The sequence below is a fragment of the Rhinopithecus bieti genome, unplaced genomic scaffold (assembly GCF_001698545.2).
Source record: "Rhinopithecus bieti isolate Rb0 unplaced genomic scaffold, ASM169854v2 scaffold_1599, whole genome shotgun sequence".
NCBI lineage: Eukaryota > Metazoa > Chordata > Mammalia > Primates > Cercopithecidae > Rhinopithecus > Rhinopithecus bieti.
Genome location: NW_016804139.1, coordinates 922,906 through 939,436, shown reverse-complemented (window position 1 = coordinate 939,436; position 16,531 = coordinate 922,906). Strand labels below are relative to the sequence as shown.

The following is a 16,531-nucleotide window of genomic DNA, read 5'->3' as shown; positions in this document are numbered from 1 at the left end:
AAACGCAACAGTTTCCTGGGCTGGTTTTCCCCTTCTTTATTTCCTTATTTTACCTCACATCTGGGAGAAGTACTAAATAGCCAGGATAATCACCTTTCATTCCCATCTTCATGACATCATCCTTTCCTTAAGATTTGCCTCCTGTTGGGATTCAGGTCCCTCCGATCTCCATGGCCGATCCATCAGCCAGCCTCCCCTTTCAGTGTGGCTCCATCTCACAGCCTCATCATTCCTTTTTCTAGAGCATGCAGACACCTTTTGCCATATCCTCATCCTTTTCCCATATTTCCTGAACCTGGGATTCCTGGTCGCCCATCTAGCTACCTACTCCAGCCTTTTACTCACATTCCTCCTCGCGCACATGGCTTCTTGTTCTCCTGTACTATTTTCATTTTGCTAATGGACTTGCCCTAATTCTCACCTGACTTATCACATTCTTATTGAAACTTAGCAGGGAGAGACTGTAAGCCACTGAAAGGCAGAGATTCTGCTTTCTGCTTCCTCCGCTTCCATGTGCGTTGTTCCAGACAGTGCTCAGGTACCGATGAGTGTTTTAAAAGTTCATGATGAATAAATGAAGGAAGAAAGGAGGGAAGGAAGCAAGTAAGCAATCCAAACAGTCCTCCTGGAAGGGGAAATCATTCAAGGAGAGTCAAAAAGGGATATTAGAGATGATCTTAATATGAAAGAATCCTTTCCTGCTACAGCTGAAGAAACCCAAATCCGGAGAGGTTAGGGAACTAGCCAGACTGGAATGGCGACATTTCCAAATACTTTAATGCTAAAACTTTGGGGAATATGCACCTATGGTGGGTACCAAAAAGAGAATTAAAGGGAAAAGATAACGACTACATGTTGGCTGACCTGCCTTATCCCATTTATCCTGTTGTCTTACCTGCCAGGTCTCCCCAGCTCATGCTCACCTCCCTGTGGTCCCCCACACAGACCAGGCATGATCCTATCTCAGTGACAGCGCCCTGCTCTCTCTGCTTGGAATGCCCTCCCTCCAGACAGTCTCTTGGTTCACTTCCTCACCTCCTTCAGTCTTTGCTCAAAGGTCACCATCTCAACAGGGTCCGTCTTGACCGGTTGATTTAATACTGAAACCTTCCCCTGTGCTACCTTATCTTTTTTTCTGGAGCACTTGCCATCTGTTAATATATCATATCATTTACTTCATGGTTCATTGCTTACTGTTGACTCCTTGTCTCCTTCTCCTTACTAAAACGTAAGTTCCATGAAGGGCAAGGAACTTCATTGTCTTTACTGACCTTTCCCAAGCATGTAGTAGATGCTCCATAACTATTTTTAAAATAAGAGGCAATAAGCTGAGTGTGGAGGTTGCGCTCTCACCAGGAGAGATCAGGAATAATAAGAGCGCGCACCAAGACTGAAACCAGTGCCCGGCATGGAGACTTGCATAGAAAATCATTCATTCCTGGCTGGCTGCTGAGGCTCACGCCTGTAATCTCAGCCCTTCGGGAGGCCAAAGCGGGTGGATCACCTGAGGTCAGGATTCAAGACCAGCCTAGCCAACATGGTGAAACCCTGTCTCTACTAAAAAATACAAAAATTAGCCAGGCGTAGTGGCACATGCCAGTAGTCCCAGCTACAGTGGAGGCTGAGGCGGGAGAATCCCTTGAATCCGGATGGTGGAGGTTGCAGTGAGCTGAGATCGTGCCACTGAACTCCAGCCTGGGCAACAGAGAGAGACTCTGTCAAAGAAAGAAAGAAAGAAAAAGAAAGAAAGAGAAAGAGACAGAGAGAGAGAGAAGGAGGGAAGGAAGGAAGGAAGGAAGGAAGGAAGGAAGGAAGGAAGGAAGGAAGGAAGGAAGGAAGGAAGGGGAGAGAGAAAGAAAGAAAGAAAGGGAAGGCAGGAAAGAAAAAGAAAGAAAGAAAGAAAAGAAAAGAAAAAGAAAAGAAAAAAAAGACAAGACAAGAAAAGAGAGAAAAGAGAAAAAAGAAAAGAAAACAAAAGAAAGAAAGACATTCATCCCCATTGGCTGGATGTAATCAAGCCCTGATCTCCACTCACTTATTTGAGAATATTACTCAGTAACTCCATCCAATTTTCAGCCCCTATTTGCAAAGCTCCCATCTTGTAATATTTGAGTTCTAATTTTCCCAGATTTCTGCTCTCCCAAGACAAAAATTTAGTGATGGATGAGGAAAATCAAAACCTATTTTGTAGGTAGGAAAGCAAAGAAACAAGAGACACTGTGAACAAATGACTGTCTTTGGAAATTTCCCTGAATGGGAGGAATCAGAGAGATGAGGCTGCATTCTGATCATGCCACTTCCTGGGCTGGATGACCCAGCAGGAGTTTCTTAATCTCTCGGGTCTCCCATCTGTAAGATGGAGCTAGCAACACATAGTGATTTGATCTTTAAATAATGAACACAGAATGCCTACCACAGTGCCCGGCATCCAGTGTGCACTCATTAAAGGCGGGATACCTCCCTCAACTGTGCCCACCCTGTGGCTCCTACTCTAACACTCAGTGAACAGAGCTGTGTAGATGAGTGAAGGCTTCCTTGGACACAGCTGACTCCTTTGCAATCCTGCCCCTTCACTGTTGATTGTTCATTCATTCATTTATCTGACAAATATTTATTGGACACCTGGCATCTGCTTGGCACTGTTTTAGACCTGGAGATACAGCAGCAAACAATACAGATAAAACCCTTACCCTTGGAAACTGACATTGAATGGGTGACATTACATTAACTGCATTATATTACAATAGAATATACAATGAATCCATGTGTTAGATGATAACATGCTGCAGAGAAAAATAAAGCAGGCAAAGGGAACAGAATGTGTTGGAAGAAAGGGCCACAGAAGGTTTCACTGAGAAGGTCACATTTAAGTCAAGACTTGAAAAAGGAGAGAGAGAGAGCCTTGTAGATATCTTGGAGAAAAAGTCCCAGACAGAGGAAAAGGCAAACAGGCTTTTCTCTCTCCCTCTCCCCATCACATCTCAAAACTTCCATTTGAAAGCACAGCTCAAGGCCACAAGAGCAGGCTGACCACAGGGACTGCAGTGAAGTCAAGAGATGACTCAATTCTTGATTTTCTTTTCCTGGTTCCCCCTCTCCATCCACAGCTCTCCTTCCTTAGCTCAAGGTGTCACAGGTGGGTGGACTCTGCCTTTCCTCCACAGAACTCCAGAACATTCCCCAGACATTAGCTCATTGATCCTTTCCCTGGCAGCAAACATAATCCCTCCCTACTAGATGGAGGGCCAGGCCACTGGGCAGCAGTGACTATCCCTGGGGAGAGGCGGGAGGAGTAGCCCAGCGCTTGCTCAGTCTGGGAGCTGGCTGCCAACTGCACATTCAGGCGAATCTCAGCATCCCCATCTGGAGGAAATGCAGCAAAATCCACCTAAACCTTCATTTAGCAGAAGAGAGGCCCAAAGAAATGTCCGTAAGGGCAACAATGAAAATGTAACAAAAGACAAGGGAAAAAAAATCTCCAACCTCCCTAACCTTCCCTTTTTAAATCAGTATTTCCTTAGTCTCTAGTAGGTGGGAAGATCCTGACAACACTGACCAATGTAACTGCAGTGGCTACATTGGTAGCTACTGTATTGGTAGACCAGTACAACTCAATCTATTGGTGGGGAAAGACCAGTTCTCTTTTTCCAATCCACAACAGATCAATACTTTTGTAAAATCTAATAAAAATGAATTACTAGGCAAATAAATTTAAGAAGACAAGAAGATAAAACCCCAAGTGTGTATCATTAGATTCAACAAACATAAAACCATGCTATCAAATTGCTATAAAAGTTTCTGAACACTTACTCTCAATTTCTGTAGGTATCTTGTCATGGACCAGAAACAATTAGGTTGCAGCCTGGCCCTGGTCCTTGGGCCTCACTTTAAAAAGCATTGAGCTCACATGGTTTTCCCAGGGATGTGGAAACTAGGAAGACACTTGGTATAAAAATCAGTCGATAATTCCAGTGATGACCAGGACAGAGGGCAGGGCTGCTTTAGGAAACAGCTATTTAGAGACCCAGTGATGTGATTATTGAACATTATTTACTCTGCAGCCTGGCTGAAAAGAAATCTACGAAGAGCCAGGCGTTTCTACATTAGCTGCAAAACAACGGTTTATTAAAATCGCAATGCCTCCAAGTGAGTTCACTGTAAATCTACCCCAGCTTTAAACTTGACCCCTGGAGTACGGTGGGGTGGGGGTGGCGCCACTGCTTCAAAGCAGGTGACTGTAATTTTCTTTTACATTTAACAGGCTAGATTCCTTGTCAACACACAACTCTTTTCTATTCAGTCCCTCCACCTCCTCAACTCCAAAACAGTAACTTTGAAAACTAGAAAATGACTATTCTGATAATGGTGCCTAATTCCTTGACATACACCTTAAAGAACAACAAAAAAAGAAAGCAGTACATTTCAAAGTGCTCAAAATAGAGGAGAAAAGTTCACACGATTCTTTTGACCAAAAATAACACCCATGACTCACACACATTCACTATAACAATCCATCAAGCTAACACACGGTGCCTGCTTATAATTTATCAGCTATGCAGAGTGCTTTGTCTCCCTGTTACTGAGAAGGACTCTGTGACCATCAGTTTAGAATAACAGCACTATGTAAAGGAAATGTCAGGGAAAAGTGGCAGCCTGCCTAAGACTGGGTTTCACAGGGAAGGAAAACAAAACCAAGAGATTCTTTTCTCTAAATTTTTGGGGGCAGGAGGCAGCATAAATAGCAAAACATAAAGAGGTTTAAAAAGAAGCCTCTTTTAAATATTCAGGTCAAGCGAGAGCCGACATTAAAGGTTGACATTTTTGCTCTGATAGTGGAATGTTGAATATAGTGGGATACGTGGTAGAATCCATATATTTAAGTCACTCTTTCTAGATAGGAGTTTATTAAAATTGTGATGGGAAAGGGAGGGAAGAGAGATTTGATGAAAACATAGCTGTGAGATTCAAGGCCAAAAGGATATGACAGCTCTCCATTCTGAAACACCTTCCTTTGTCAAGGAACAACTCAATCCCCAATTACAAATGATGCCTGCAGAAACAATTCACCAAAGTCAGCCCCTGGTGTGGGAACTGGGAGGCCCTGGAAATTCTCTCTGGACAGGGATGATGACTACAAATACTGACAGTTGTTGTGAAGGCAAAGACCAGGGAATTTACAGAGCCGTCGAACCTCACCCCAACCTCTTCCCAACTGTTTGCAGGAATCCTTACAGAGAGAGGTTAGCCACATGGGAGAGGGGAGCTATCTTGCAGCCTTTCTTTAAGCCCTACTGCATCCTGAACTCTAGCTCTTGCCTCTATCACCATTCCAATTCCCTTATAAATGCCACAAAATACGTCAGAAGGGTTTACACTACAGATGCAACATGTTTTCTAAACTTATAAGAACCAATGGGAGATTTTCAAATACAGTCCCTGATTTAATGAAACTCTGACAACTTTACAATGGTGTGAAAGAGCTATGCATACAGTAGAAACTGTAGTTTGAGTATCCATATAGCCATTCCATTTTTCAGTTTCAGTATAGTATGGAATAAATTATACTTTATAAAATAGGTCTTATGTTAGATGATTTTGACCAACTGTACACTAATGTAAGTGTTCTGAGCATGTTTGAGGTAGGCTAGGCTGAGCTAAGCTATGATGTTCAGTAGGTTGGGTGTATTAAACACATTTTCAGCTTCTAATGTTTTCAATTTACAATGGGTTTATCAGAATGTAACCCCCTTAAGCATCTCTTTATGATTAAAACCTTCAGCAAAATCTTCATAGAAGGGATATACCTTAAGGTAATAAAAGCTATCTATAACAAACCTACAGCCAACATTATGCTGAACAGAGAAAAGTTGAAAGCATTTCCCCTGAGAATTGGAACAAGACAAAGATGCTCACTTTCACCACTTCTATTTAACATAGTACTGGAAGTCCTAGCCAGAGCAATTAGACAAGAGAAAGAAATACAGGGCATCCAAATCGGTAAGGAGGAAGTCAAACTGTTGCTGTTTGCCGATGACATCATCATATACCTAGAAAACCCTGAAGACTCCTCCAAAAAGCTCCCAGATCGATACAAAATCAATGTACACAAATCAGTAGCACTGCTATACACCAACAGAGGTCAAGCTGAGAATCAAATCAAGAACTCAATCGTTTTACAAAAGCTGCAAAAAAATAAAGTACTTTGAAATATGCCTAATCAAGGAGATGAAAGACCTCTACAAGAAAAACTACAAAGTACCACTGAAAGAAATCAAAGACAACACAACCAAATAGAAACACATCCCATGCTTTTAGACAGGTAGAATCAATCTTGTGAAAATGAAGATACTGCCAAAAGCAATCTATAAATTCAACACAATTCCCATCAAGTACCCTCATCATTCTTCACAGAACTAGAAAAGACAATCCTAACATTCATATGGAACCAAAAAAAAAAAGAGCCCGCATAGCCTAAGCAAAACTAAGCAAAAAGAACAACTCTGGAGGCATCACACTACCTGACTTCAAACTATACAATTAGGTCATAGTCACCAAAACAACATGGTACTGATATAAAAATAGGCACATAGATCAATGGAGTAGAATAGAGAAGCCAGAAATAAAGTCAAATACTTACAGCTAACTGACCTTCAACAAAGCAAACAAAAACATAAGGTAGGGAAAGGACACCCTATTCAACAATGATGCTGTGATAATTGGAAAGGCACATGCAGAGGAATGAAATTGGATCCTCATCTCTCACCTTATACAAAAATCAACTCAAGATGGATGAAGGACTTAAATCTAAGACCTGAAACCATAAAAATTCTAAAAGACACCATCAGAAAAACCCTTCTAGACACTGGCTTAGGCAAAGACATCATGACCAGGAATACAAAAGCATATGTGACAAAAACAAAGATAAATAGATGGGACTTAATTAAACTAAAAAGCTTCTGCATAGCAAAAGAAATTATCAGCAGAGTAAACAGACAACCCACAGAGTGGGAGAAAAATCTTCGCAAACTATGCATCTGACAAAGGACTAATATCCAGAATCTACAAGGAACTCAAACAAATCTGCAAGAAAAAAACAAATACTCCCATCAAAGAGTGAGCTAAGGACATGAATAGACAATTCTCAAAATAAGATATACAAAAGGCCAACAAACATATGAAAAAATGCTCAACATCACTAATTATCAGGAAAATGCAAATCAAAATCACAATGTAATAATAACTTACTCCTGTAAGAATGGCCATAATTTAAAATAAAAAAAAATAGATGTTGGCATGGATGTGGTAAAAGGGAACACTTTTACACTGCTGGTGGGAATGTAAACTAATACAACCACTATGGAAAACTGTACGGAGATTCCTTAAAGGTNAAAATCTTCGCAAACTATGCATCTGACAAAGGACTAATATCCAGAATCTACAAGGAACTCAAACAAATCTGCAAGAAAAAAACAAATACTCCCATCAAAGAGTGAGCTAAGGACATGAATAGACAATTCTCAAAATAAGATATACAAAAGGCCAACAAACATATGAAAAAATGCTCAACATCACTAATTATCAGGAAAATGCAAATCAAAATCACAATGTAATAATAACTTACTCCTGTAAGAATGGCCATAATTTAAAAATAAAAAAAAATAGATGTTGGCATGGATGTGGTAAAAAGGGAACACTTTTACACTGCTGGTGGGAATGTAAACTAATACAACCACTATGGAAAAACTGTACGGAGATTCCTTAAAGGTCTAAAAGTACATCTACCATTTGATCCAGCAATCCCACTACTGGGTATCTACTCAGAGGAAAAGAAGTCATTATATGAAAAACACACTTGCACATGCATATTTGTGGCAGCACAATTCACAATTGCAAAAATATGGAACTAGCCCAAATGCCCATCAATCAACGAGCAAATAAAGAAAATGTGGTGTATATATATACACCACACACACACACTCACACCCACAAACTAGAGAAGGAAAACTCTCTACAAGTGGATACCAGCCACCGCTGATATCCAGAGGCGTCCTCAAAGTTATCACAGACAGAAGTTCTACAGATGCTTCTCTCCATGGTCAGTTGCTTTGCTGTTTTTATGTTTTTATGAATACTACTCAGCCATAAAAAGGAACAAAATAATGGCAATTTCAGCAATCTGGATGGAGTTGGAGACCATTATTCTAAGTGAAGTGACTCAGGAATGAGAAACCAAATATTTTAAGTTCTCACTGATATGTGGGAGTTAAGCTATGAGGAAACAAAGGCATACGAATGATACAATGGACTCTGGGGACTCGAAGGGAAGGGCGGGATGGGGGAGAAGAATAAACGACTACATATTGGGTACAGTGCACACTGCTCAGGTGATGGGTGCACCAAACTCTCAGAAATCACCACTGAAGAACTTACTCATGTAACCAAACACAACCTGTTCCCCCCAAACTACTGAAATTTAAAAAAAAAAAAGTTACCCCGTTGTAAGCTGAGGAGCATCTGTGTAATCATGGATCATATTTGGCAATGACCATGATGTTAAGGGAACCTATTTTCAATGATCAAATATTTGACGGTGGTCAAATTTGACAGCCCTAAATCTTTCAGATTTGGGAGAAAAGTTTCCATTCTATACCATTTCTCTCCCTGCTGTCAGAAATGAGAAGATGGACACGAAGGGAATCACGATACACCACCCTGAATGATGCCACTTTGGCATAAGTCTTTTGAGCTAAAGGCAACTGAGAATCAACAAATGCAGGAAGAGTTCTCTACACTCCCTTTTCTGCCTAAAAGCAGGCATACATTTCCCTTTGAGAAGGTGTTCCCCACTCCAGTACCAGGAAGAAAAGAGAGACGCCTATCACCAGAGACAGTCAGCACCAAGATGAACCTTGATAGATAATAGTGTTTTGTGATGCTAATTGTCTCAAAATGAAGTCACTGATGGCAAGTGACAGTGAAACTGCTGACCCCTCAAAGTGATAAACATATGTATAACGGACTGAGGTGATAATACCTGCTGTGGCTAGGCACCCTGAGACCTGATGAGAAACTGAAGTCACGTGGCAGCTGAGATAGTGAATGTGCACACTCCGTGGAGGGCCATAAAAACAGCAAAGCAACTGACCGTGGAGAAGCATCTGTAGAACTTCTGTTTGTGATAACTCTGAGGTCGCCTCTGGACACCAGCAGTGGCCACCAGAAGTTCTGCCCAAAAAGAGCAGTCACCCCCTGCTGCTCAGCATTTTTAGAAAATTCCAGCCCTCTCTAGTTTGTCTGTGGGTGTGTGGTTCTCCCTAGCTACTCGCTGTGGTTTGTCCCCCTCTCTCTCATCACTGTCTATGCACTGATTATTACATGATTGCTAGTGTGTGAAAGCCTCACAACAAATCGTGAATTTGAAAACATTTAGTTGGCCACTGATTCATTGTGAAACCTCTTGGCCCCTGCTGGAGTTAACATAACTAGGCTGATTCAACCCTGATATAATATTCTTCATAAACAAATCTTACTAAAATCACCCTTATCTTTCATTAATTTCTCCCATATATTTCCTGGTTGTTTTCCCAGAATTCGTCATCACTCAAAGCCCAAATCCGCTTTCCTTTCTTAAAACGGCACATAAGCCCTGGAGTCTAACTGCTTCCTGAGTTTTATTTTTTTCTGTGAATTCCCATTGCATGTAAAATGTTAATAAAATTGTATGCTTTTTTTCTCCTGTTAATTTGTTTTCTGTCATTTAAGTTTGCAGGCCCGAGTCACTGAACCTAAGAGGAGAAAGGAAAACCTTTATTTCTCCCACAGACAAAACAAAAAACAAAGTGATAAAAGTTTAAGAGAGGCTGGGGGCAGTGGCTCAGGCCTGTACCAGCACTTTGGGAGGCTGAGGCAGGAGGATCGCTTGAGGTCAGGAGTTCAAGACCAGCCTGACCAAAAGGGCAAAATCCCATCTCTATTAAAAATACAAAAATTAGCCAGGCGTGGTGATACGCACCTGTAGTCCCAGCTACTCGGGAGGCTGAGGCAGGAGAATTGCTTGAACCCAGAGGTGGAGGTTGCGTGAGCCAAGATCACACCACTGCACTCCAGCCTGGGTGACAGAGCGAGACTTCATCTCAAGAAACAAAACAAAACAAAAACAAAAACAAAAAACCTTAAGAAAAAACTTTTAACCTTGTGTTATTCCAGACACTGGAAATAGGAATCAAAGGGGTAGGCCACATGTTTTTACCTGGTCCTTAAATATTTCAGACCAGTAGCCAGGAGAGGAAAAGACCAATATTCGAGGAACAGTACGGCAAGTTGAAACTGCCTTTGCAAAATTATGACAGTAAGAGAAATCTGACATGGCTTCTAACCTCACAGGCTGGCTGTCTTCACTTATTCTCCGGTGTAGAAAGTAGAAAAGTTCCTCTTCAAAGCTCGTCTTGGTTTAAAAATAAAATAGTAGACACTAGGAATAATAGCTCCTTACTCTAAAGCCTCCTATCAACTATTAGTTCTTACACTTTAGCCCAGGCATGTCTGGACAGGCCCAGGCTACTCTTAGCTCATAGCTTATGCCCCTTCCTTATTTGGAAATGTTATTGCTTCCTTACACCTTCCATAAGCAACTTCTTCTCCTTCTTTGTTCTTCCCTGCACTTACCTATTTAAGAAAGTTTTAGGCTATTAGCAAATCAGGTATCAGTTTAAGATTGTGAGGTTAAGCTCCAGCCAATGGATGCAGGACACAGCAGTGAGGATGACCTGAATCGTAAGGGATAAATATGTCTGCTTTTCCTTTGTTCAGGTGTGCTCTCGCCATTGTTTCATCTGCTATTGAGCACCCTTTCTGCAGAAAGTAAAGATTGCCTTGCTGAGAGATCTTTTGTCTCCATGCTGACTTTTCTTCATGGGGCCGATTATCTATTTCTAACAATTTTGGTATTTCTAACACCTGGCATGGGCCAGGCTAACTTTGTGAGAAATTTAGTTTATAGTTCAAATATTAGCCTTCTGAAAAACTAAACTGCTCTTGTAAAACTAATGAAAAACCAGCAAGTTAGAAGGACGAGAGGGGCCTGAATTCTACTGAAAGGTAGGTATCATTAAATAATCACCAGCCATTATTCCAGAGATCACAACATCTGCAGTTTCCCTAATTATTCCTGCTAACAATGCCACTATTGTAGAACCAAAGATTGGCCTTTTGAGATGTCTTTTTAGGTTTCTGCATTTCTGACGACTGGATAACCTTACTGGGACTAGCCAACCGGTCCTGTGACCCTCACCCCGGAACCAAGTCGGCCCAAGAAGACAGCTTCAACTCCCTGTGATTTCATCTCAGATCTGACAGCACTCCCTATTCCCTGGCCCCTACCTGCCAAATTATCCTTGAAAACCCCTAGTCTTCAAATTTTCAAGGAGACTGATTTGAGTGATTAAAAAAAGAAAACTCCAGTCTCCCATTCAGCTGGCCCTGCTTGAATTAAACTCTTTCTCTATTGCAATTTCCTTGTCTTGATAAATTGGCTGTATCTAGGCAGTGGGCAAAATGAACCTATCGGGCAGTCACAAAGTCATCCTAAATTCTTCAGAATTTATTAAATACAGTTGATCCTTGAACAACACAGTCTTGAACCACACAGGTCCATTTATATGTGAATTTTTTTCAACCCAATGCAGATCAAAAATATAGTATTCACAGGATGTAAAACCCATGGATATGGAGGACCAACTTCTTGTATCCACAGGTTCTGCAGGGCTGACTGGGGAACTTGAGTATGTGAGAATTTTGGTACACACGGGGGTCCTGGAACCAATCCCCTTTGTATACTGAGGAATGACTGTACATGTAACCTAGCCATGGAAAAGTTATTCGATACGATAATATAAAAATGAGGTATTCCAGAAAGTCTGGTAACATACCTCTCAATCTGAAAGACATATATATCAGAACCGGAACTCAAAAATGAGAGGAAAATAAGAGAGAGAGACAGACAAGCAAGCCCTTGACCTAGGCACTTTCTCAAGAAAAGTAAGGAAAAAGAGAATGAGAAAAGAGACCAGATTTTACATGGTATTAAAAAGTTTGATACTCTAGGACCCTCATCCATCCCTTCAATATGGGAAAGTACTAGATTAAGCAAGAATACATTAAAAAAAAAAGTCTGATGACACATCAAGCGTTCTTGAGAGGTGTGATTGATGGCAAACTTAATTGCAATTTCTACTCTGCTGCTTTGGTCTGATGGTGACTCCTGTGTTAATAGTAATAGAGTGAAACTTGCTTTGCTTAGCAAGGGCCCCCTGTTCACAGCAACTGCCAAGTGATGACCTTTGCTACAGTGACAGCTGTCTTATTTACAGAAAGAACGACCAGCCGAGAGCTTATTCGTACATATTTTTTGGCTATGCAAGGAGACCTTAGCAGCCTACTGCCACCTCGTAATCTCAAAACACACACTTGTGAATGAATGCATTTCCAGGCCCCACAGGCAAACGCTTTTGAATAGGCTTGGGAGGTTGCTATTTAAATAAATGTTTGCTTTAATCTTGGCCATTATGATTCTGCATCTGCTACTTAGTGGCTCCATTAATAGCTCCCAAGTTCTTTAGACTCACTGAGCCTAAATTTCCTCACCTATAAATTGGGGGGGTGCTTCCACCTTCCTTACAAAATGGTTTCAAGGATTGAAAGGGCTTATGGCAAGGTGCATTCGTCCTCATAATAAAGTTGCTGTTGTTATGATTTGGGAGTGCTCCTAAGGACAGGACCTGGGATTTCTTCCTAGTTTCTCTGGTGTAATGAAAAAGTCATACCATTCAAAGTGATATAAAAAGAAACATCTCAAAGCACTTGAGATCTCTGAAGGAAGTTTTAGGTTCTGAGCAACAAACCAGGACATATATACAAAGTCACTGTGATTTGCAGTCACAGGAGACTAAAATAAGCTTGACCAAGGAGACTTTTCTACGGAAATGAAAGGCTCCTTCCCATCCCACAAAGGGCCACTCTATGCTCTGATTTTTCCAGGGTTGTCATCTTGGCGCATGTCACTGTCTAAATAAGCCATCACTTTTTAGAGGCGAGAAAGCAACAGCTCCCTCCTGGACCAAGAGAGCTACCTTTCGTGGTATGTCTGTTTGAAATCAAAACAGGAAAAGACAAAGATCTTAAAGATGTGTTTGACTGTTTATTCAAGGAGTTTTCACGGGGAAAATGTACCTCTGTAACCCCAAAGAATCCCATCTTATAAGAAAATTAACCCAAGATAATTTAAATTCCCCTTTGTCTGCTTTGCAGGAACTGCTTGTTTAGCAAAAGAAAAATATTTGAAGGGTCGTTGGAGATCTTTTGGTGATCTCTCACTGCAGTGCAAAGGGGCACTCTGTGTACACTTCTGCCTGAAGTCACAAGAAGAAATTTTCATTTCAATATCCCACGAGAAGCTATTAGTGCAATCACTGTTGTCTCAATTTCTCCACAGCTTCTTTAACGGATGATTTGCCATTGGAAATTGGTTGTTTTAAAAAGGATTCTGAGTTCCAAAAGAAAGCCTCAACAACTATATTTCTAGAATTACAAATGTAAAAGTTTTCATCTATCCTTTAATGTGAAGACCCAAAAAGCAAAAAACAAATAAACAAATATATATATACACACACATATATATATACACACACATATATATATACACACACATACATATACACATATATATTGGTTGCTACGGGAAAGAAGACTGGCTTAGCAGGTAAAAATTCCTAGCTCAATTTCTGGTTCTCTACCACTCCTAAGCAGAAGGCTTTGAACAAGACACTTAATCTTTAGACCTCCAAAATGGGCTGGACTGAATGTTGACTACGGTTTTTCCCAGCTCAAACAGTCTAAGAATCGAATATAGAACAAAAAGCCTGAACTAGAGCACCAAACTACAAGCTAGAGGGGTCTGGATTCTAGGCCTTCTCCATCAACCTGCTATGTGCCCTTGGATAAGTCACAGGAAAACTTTAAAATATCCAATACTCATTGAGCACTCTCCAACTAACAGGCAATGCGCAGCACAAACACTGCCACATCAATTCCTCATAAGAGCTTTACAAACACATCTCAATATCATGTCCATTATGAACAGGAGGAAACTGAGTCTTTGAAAGGTGACATAGTTTGCCCAGTCAGCAAGTGGAAAGGTTAAACTTGAATCCATGCAATTAAATGCCAGAATCTAAACTCTTTTTATTTATTGCTAACTGTGATGCTGCCCTGTGCCTTTATGAAAGACATACCTCCCAGTGTGACCTCAGAAGAATGCTGGGAGACGACATGCAGGCATGTATATATGCATGGTCTCTGAAAAATACGAAGTGTTTCAAAGACTAAGAATGTGATATTGTGTTCTATCTCATCTCTGCTTCTGAGGAGGAAGCAGAAAAGGAGATGAGAGCTGACGAGAGGCCTGGGCTCCTGGGCCCTGCTGTGGCTATTCCTGGGGCCCAGTGGCACTTCAGTCTCCCATGGGGGATGCTCAACCAACTCTTCCCATAATCTATGAGCCGGAACCTGTCTTTGGAGCAAACTACTTTGAGCAGCAACTGCAACCAAAAGGGTCCCAACAAGGGCAGTGTGTCCTGTTGACAGCCAAGAGCTATGCTGGACAGAATCAACCTGCTAACATACAATTGTTTAAAAAAGAGATGACGAGGAGGAGCAGCAGGTGAGAAACATTGATGGATGCTGACCTCGTGCCAGGCACTGTGTTGAGGCCTCTACTTGCACTGTCTCATTTGATCCTGACAGCCACACCATGCATTGGGTACCATATTTGTCCCCATTTTACGGATGAGAAAGTTGAGACTCAAGATACTCAAAGGAGTCTTCCCAAAGTCTCACAATTAGTTTAGTGGACATCATTGCTAACTTCTAACAGCCCTTCCATCCCAAGTGATGAATCAAAGCCGATGAGTGTATAGCAGCTCCCTGGTGCGTGTTACTAGACCAGGAATGGGAGCAAGTCCTACACTGGCCCAGCCAGACTGCAGAGGAGGACTTATTTTCCATGGCTGCATTTTCTGCTTCTCCTGAGGGGAACCAGACACAGAAGGAAGCTGATACTAAATGTAAGAGGAAGCTGACGAGCTAAAATCGGCAAAATGGCAGAGTTGTCAGGTAAAATACAGAATGTCCAGCTAAATTTGAATTTTAGATAAACAATGAATAATAATTTAGTATAAGCCTATCCCCAAAATCACATGGAACACACTTTTGTACTTAAAAAGAGTACAATTTTCTACATTCCTATCTGAAATTCAAATGTACCAGGTGCCCTGTATTTTTACTTGCTAAATTTGGCACAGTGGAGAGAATGAGTGAGTATATGACAACTTCATGAAGCCATAAACCATCAAGTACTTAAAGCCCACACTACCTCTGAACTTCTGGCTATGTAAGGTAATTAATTCGTTTATTGTTCAAGCAGTTTAGAATTTCTGTCACTTGTACCCCGAAGCATCCTATCTCATGCAGCGGTCACTGGTTCCAACCCAGGCAGGAAGGCGGTAGAGCCCAAGCTCCCACCACCACACTCACTCCTAAAGGGACAGAAACTTAATGCCATATGAAAAGCTACAAAGCCAACGTTTAGGATGTTGAACTTATATTTTTAAAGCTGTAAGAATGCAGCTTAACAGACTTACTGGGATTCATCAGATTCTCTTCAGTTGATATAAATTTTTTATTATAAAGTTATGGAATGTGAATTCCCCTAAAACTATAAAACTCCTTCATGAATACTAACAAACTCTAAAATAGCAGCAAAGGTGCTGCTTATAACCACCGAAACCTCAAAACCCAAAACACCTGGCAGTTCAGGATTAAGAACTCCAATTTTTAAACATTAAAGATAAATTTCTACATTTCATTTAGAAAAAAATGTCAATGAGCATCATAGAAAAATGTGACTTTAGATCAAACCTGGAGCATTATAAAATAATCCATAAGATACAGAGGGAGTGTATAAGTAAGCACAATGAATGAATGAATGAACGAACGAATGAATGGGTAACTATAGGACTGAGCTGATCTCTGAGGATAAACGTGTGTGTGTTGGGCATACTGTTCACCAGCATAAAAAAGTCTCAAGGTAATGACTCCACAGAATCAAGGAATATACATGTGGTGCTGGTACACCATCAATGAGCAGAAGCAGGATGCTGGGTTAGTCGTGACAGCTGGGAACAGAGCAAACCACTCCTGGGTTGCTATCTGCATCCACCCATTTCAAAGTCCTGCTCAGGCACAGAGGCTTCCCTATAATGGGAAACACACAGCATTAACATCACCATGATCTGGACTCCCTTCAAGTCCATAAAAAGTCGTCATTTAGGGCATGTCAGTACAGAACAACTATAAAGTTAAGGAAAGTTCTAACAAAAGTATATATGAAAATAGCTTGCTCTCTCATTCTCTCTCTCTCTCTCTTTCTCATAAATACATGTATAAGAAAGAGTGACTCAGTGGTTCCAACCCAGGC

General features: G+C 41.0%; 1 protein-coding gene across 3 annotated transcripts in view; it reads right to left on the bottom strand.

The window, feature by feature from the left end:
- CCDC149 (coiled-coil domain containing 149) overlaps positions 1–16,531 on the bottom strand; it is a 107,964-nt gene that overhangs the window by 49,008 nt on the left and 42,425 nt on the right. The window lies entirely within an intron of this gene.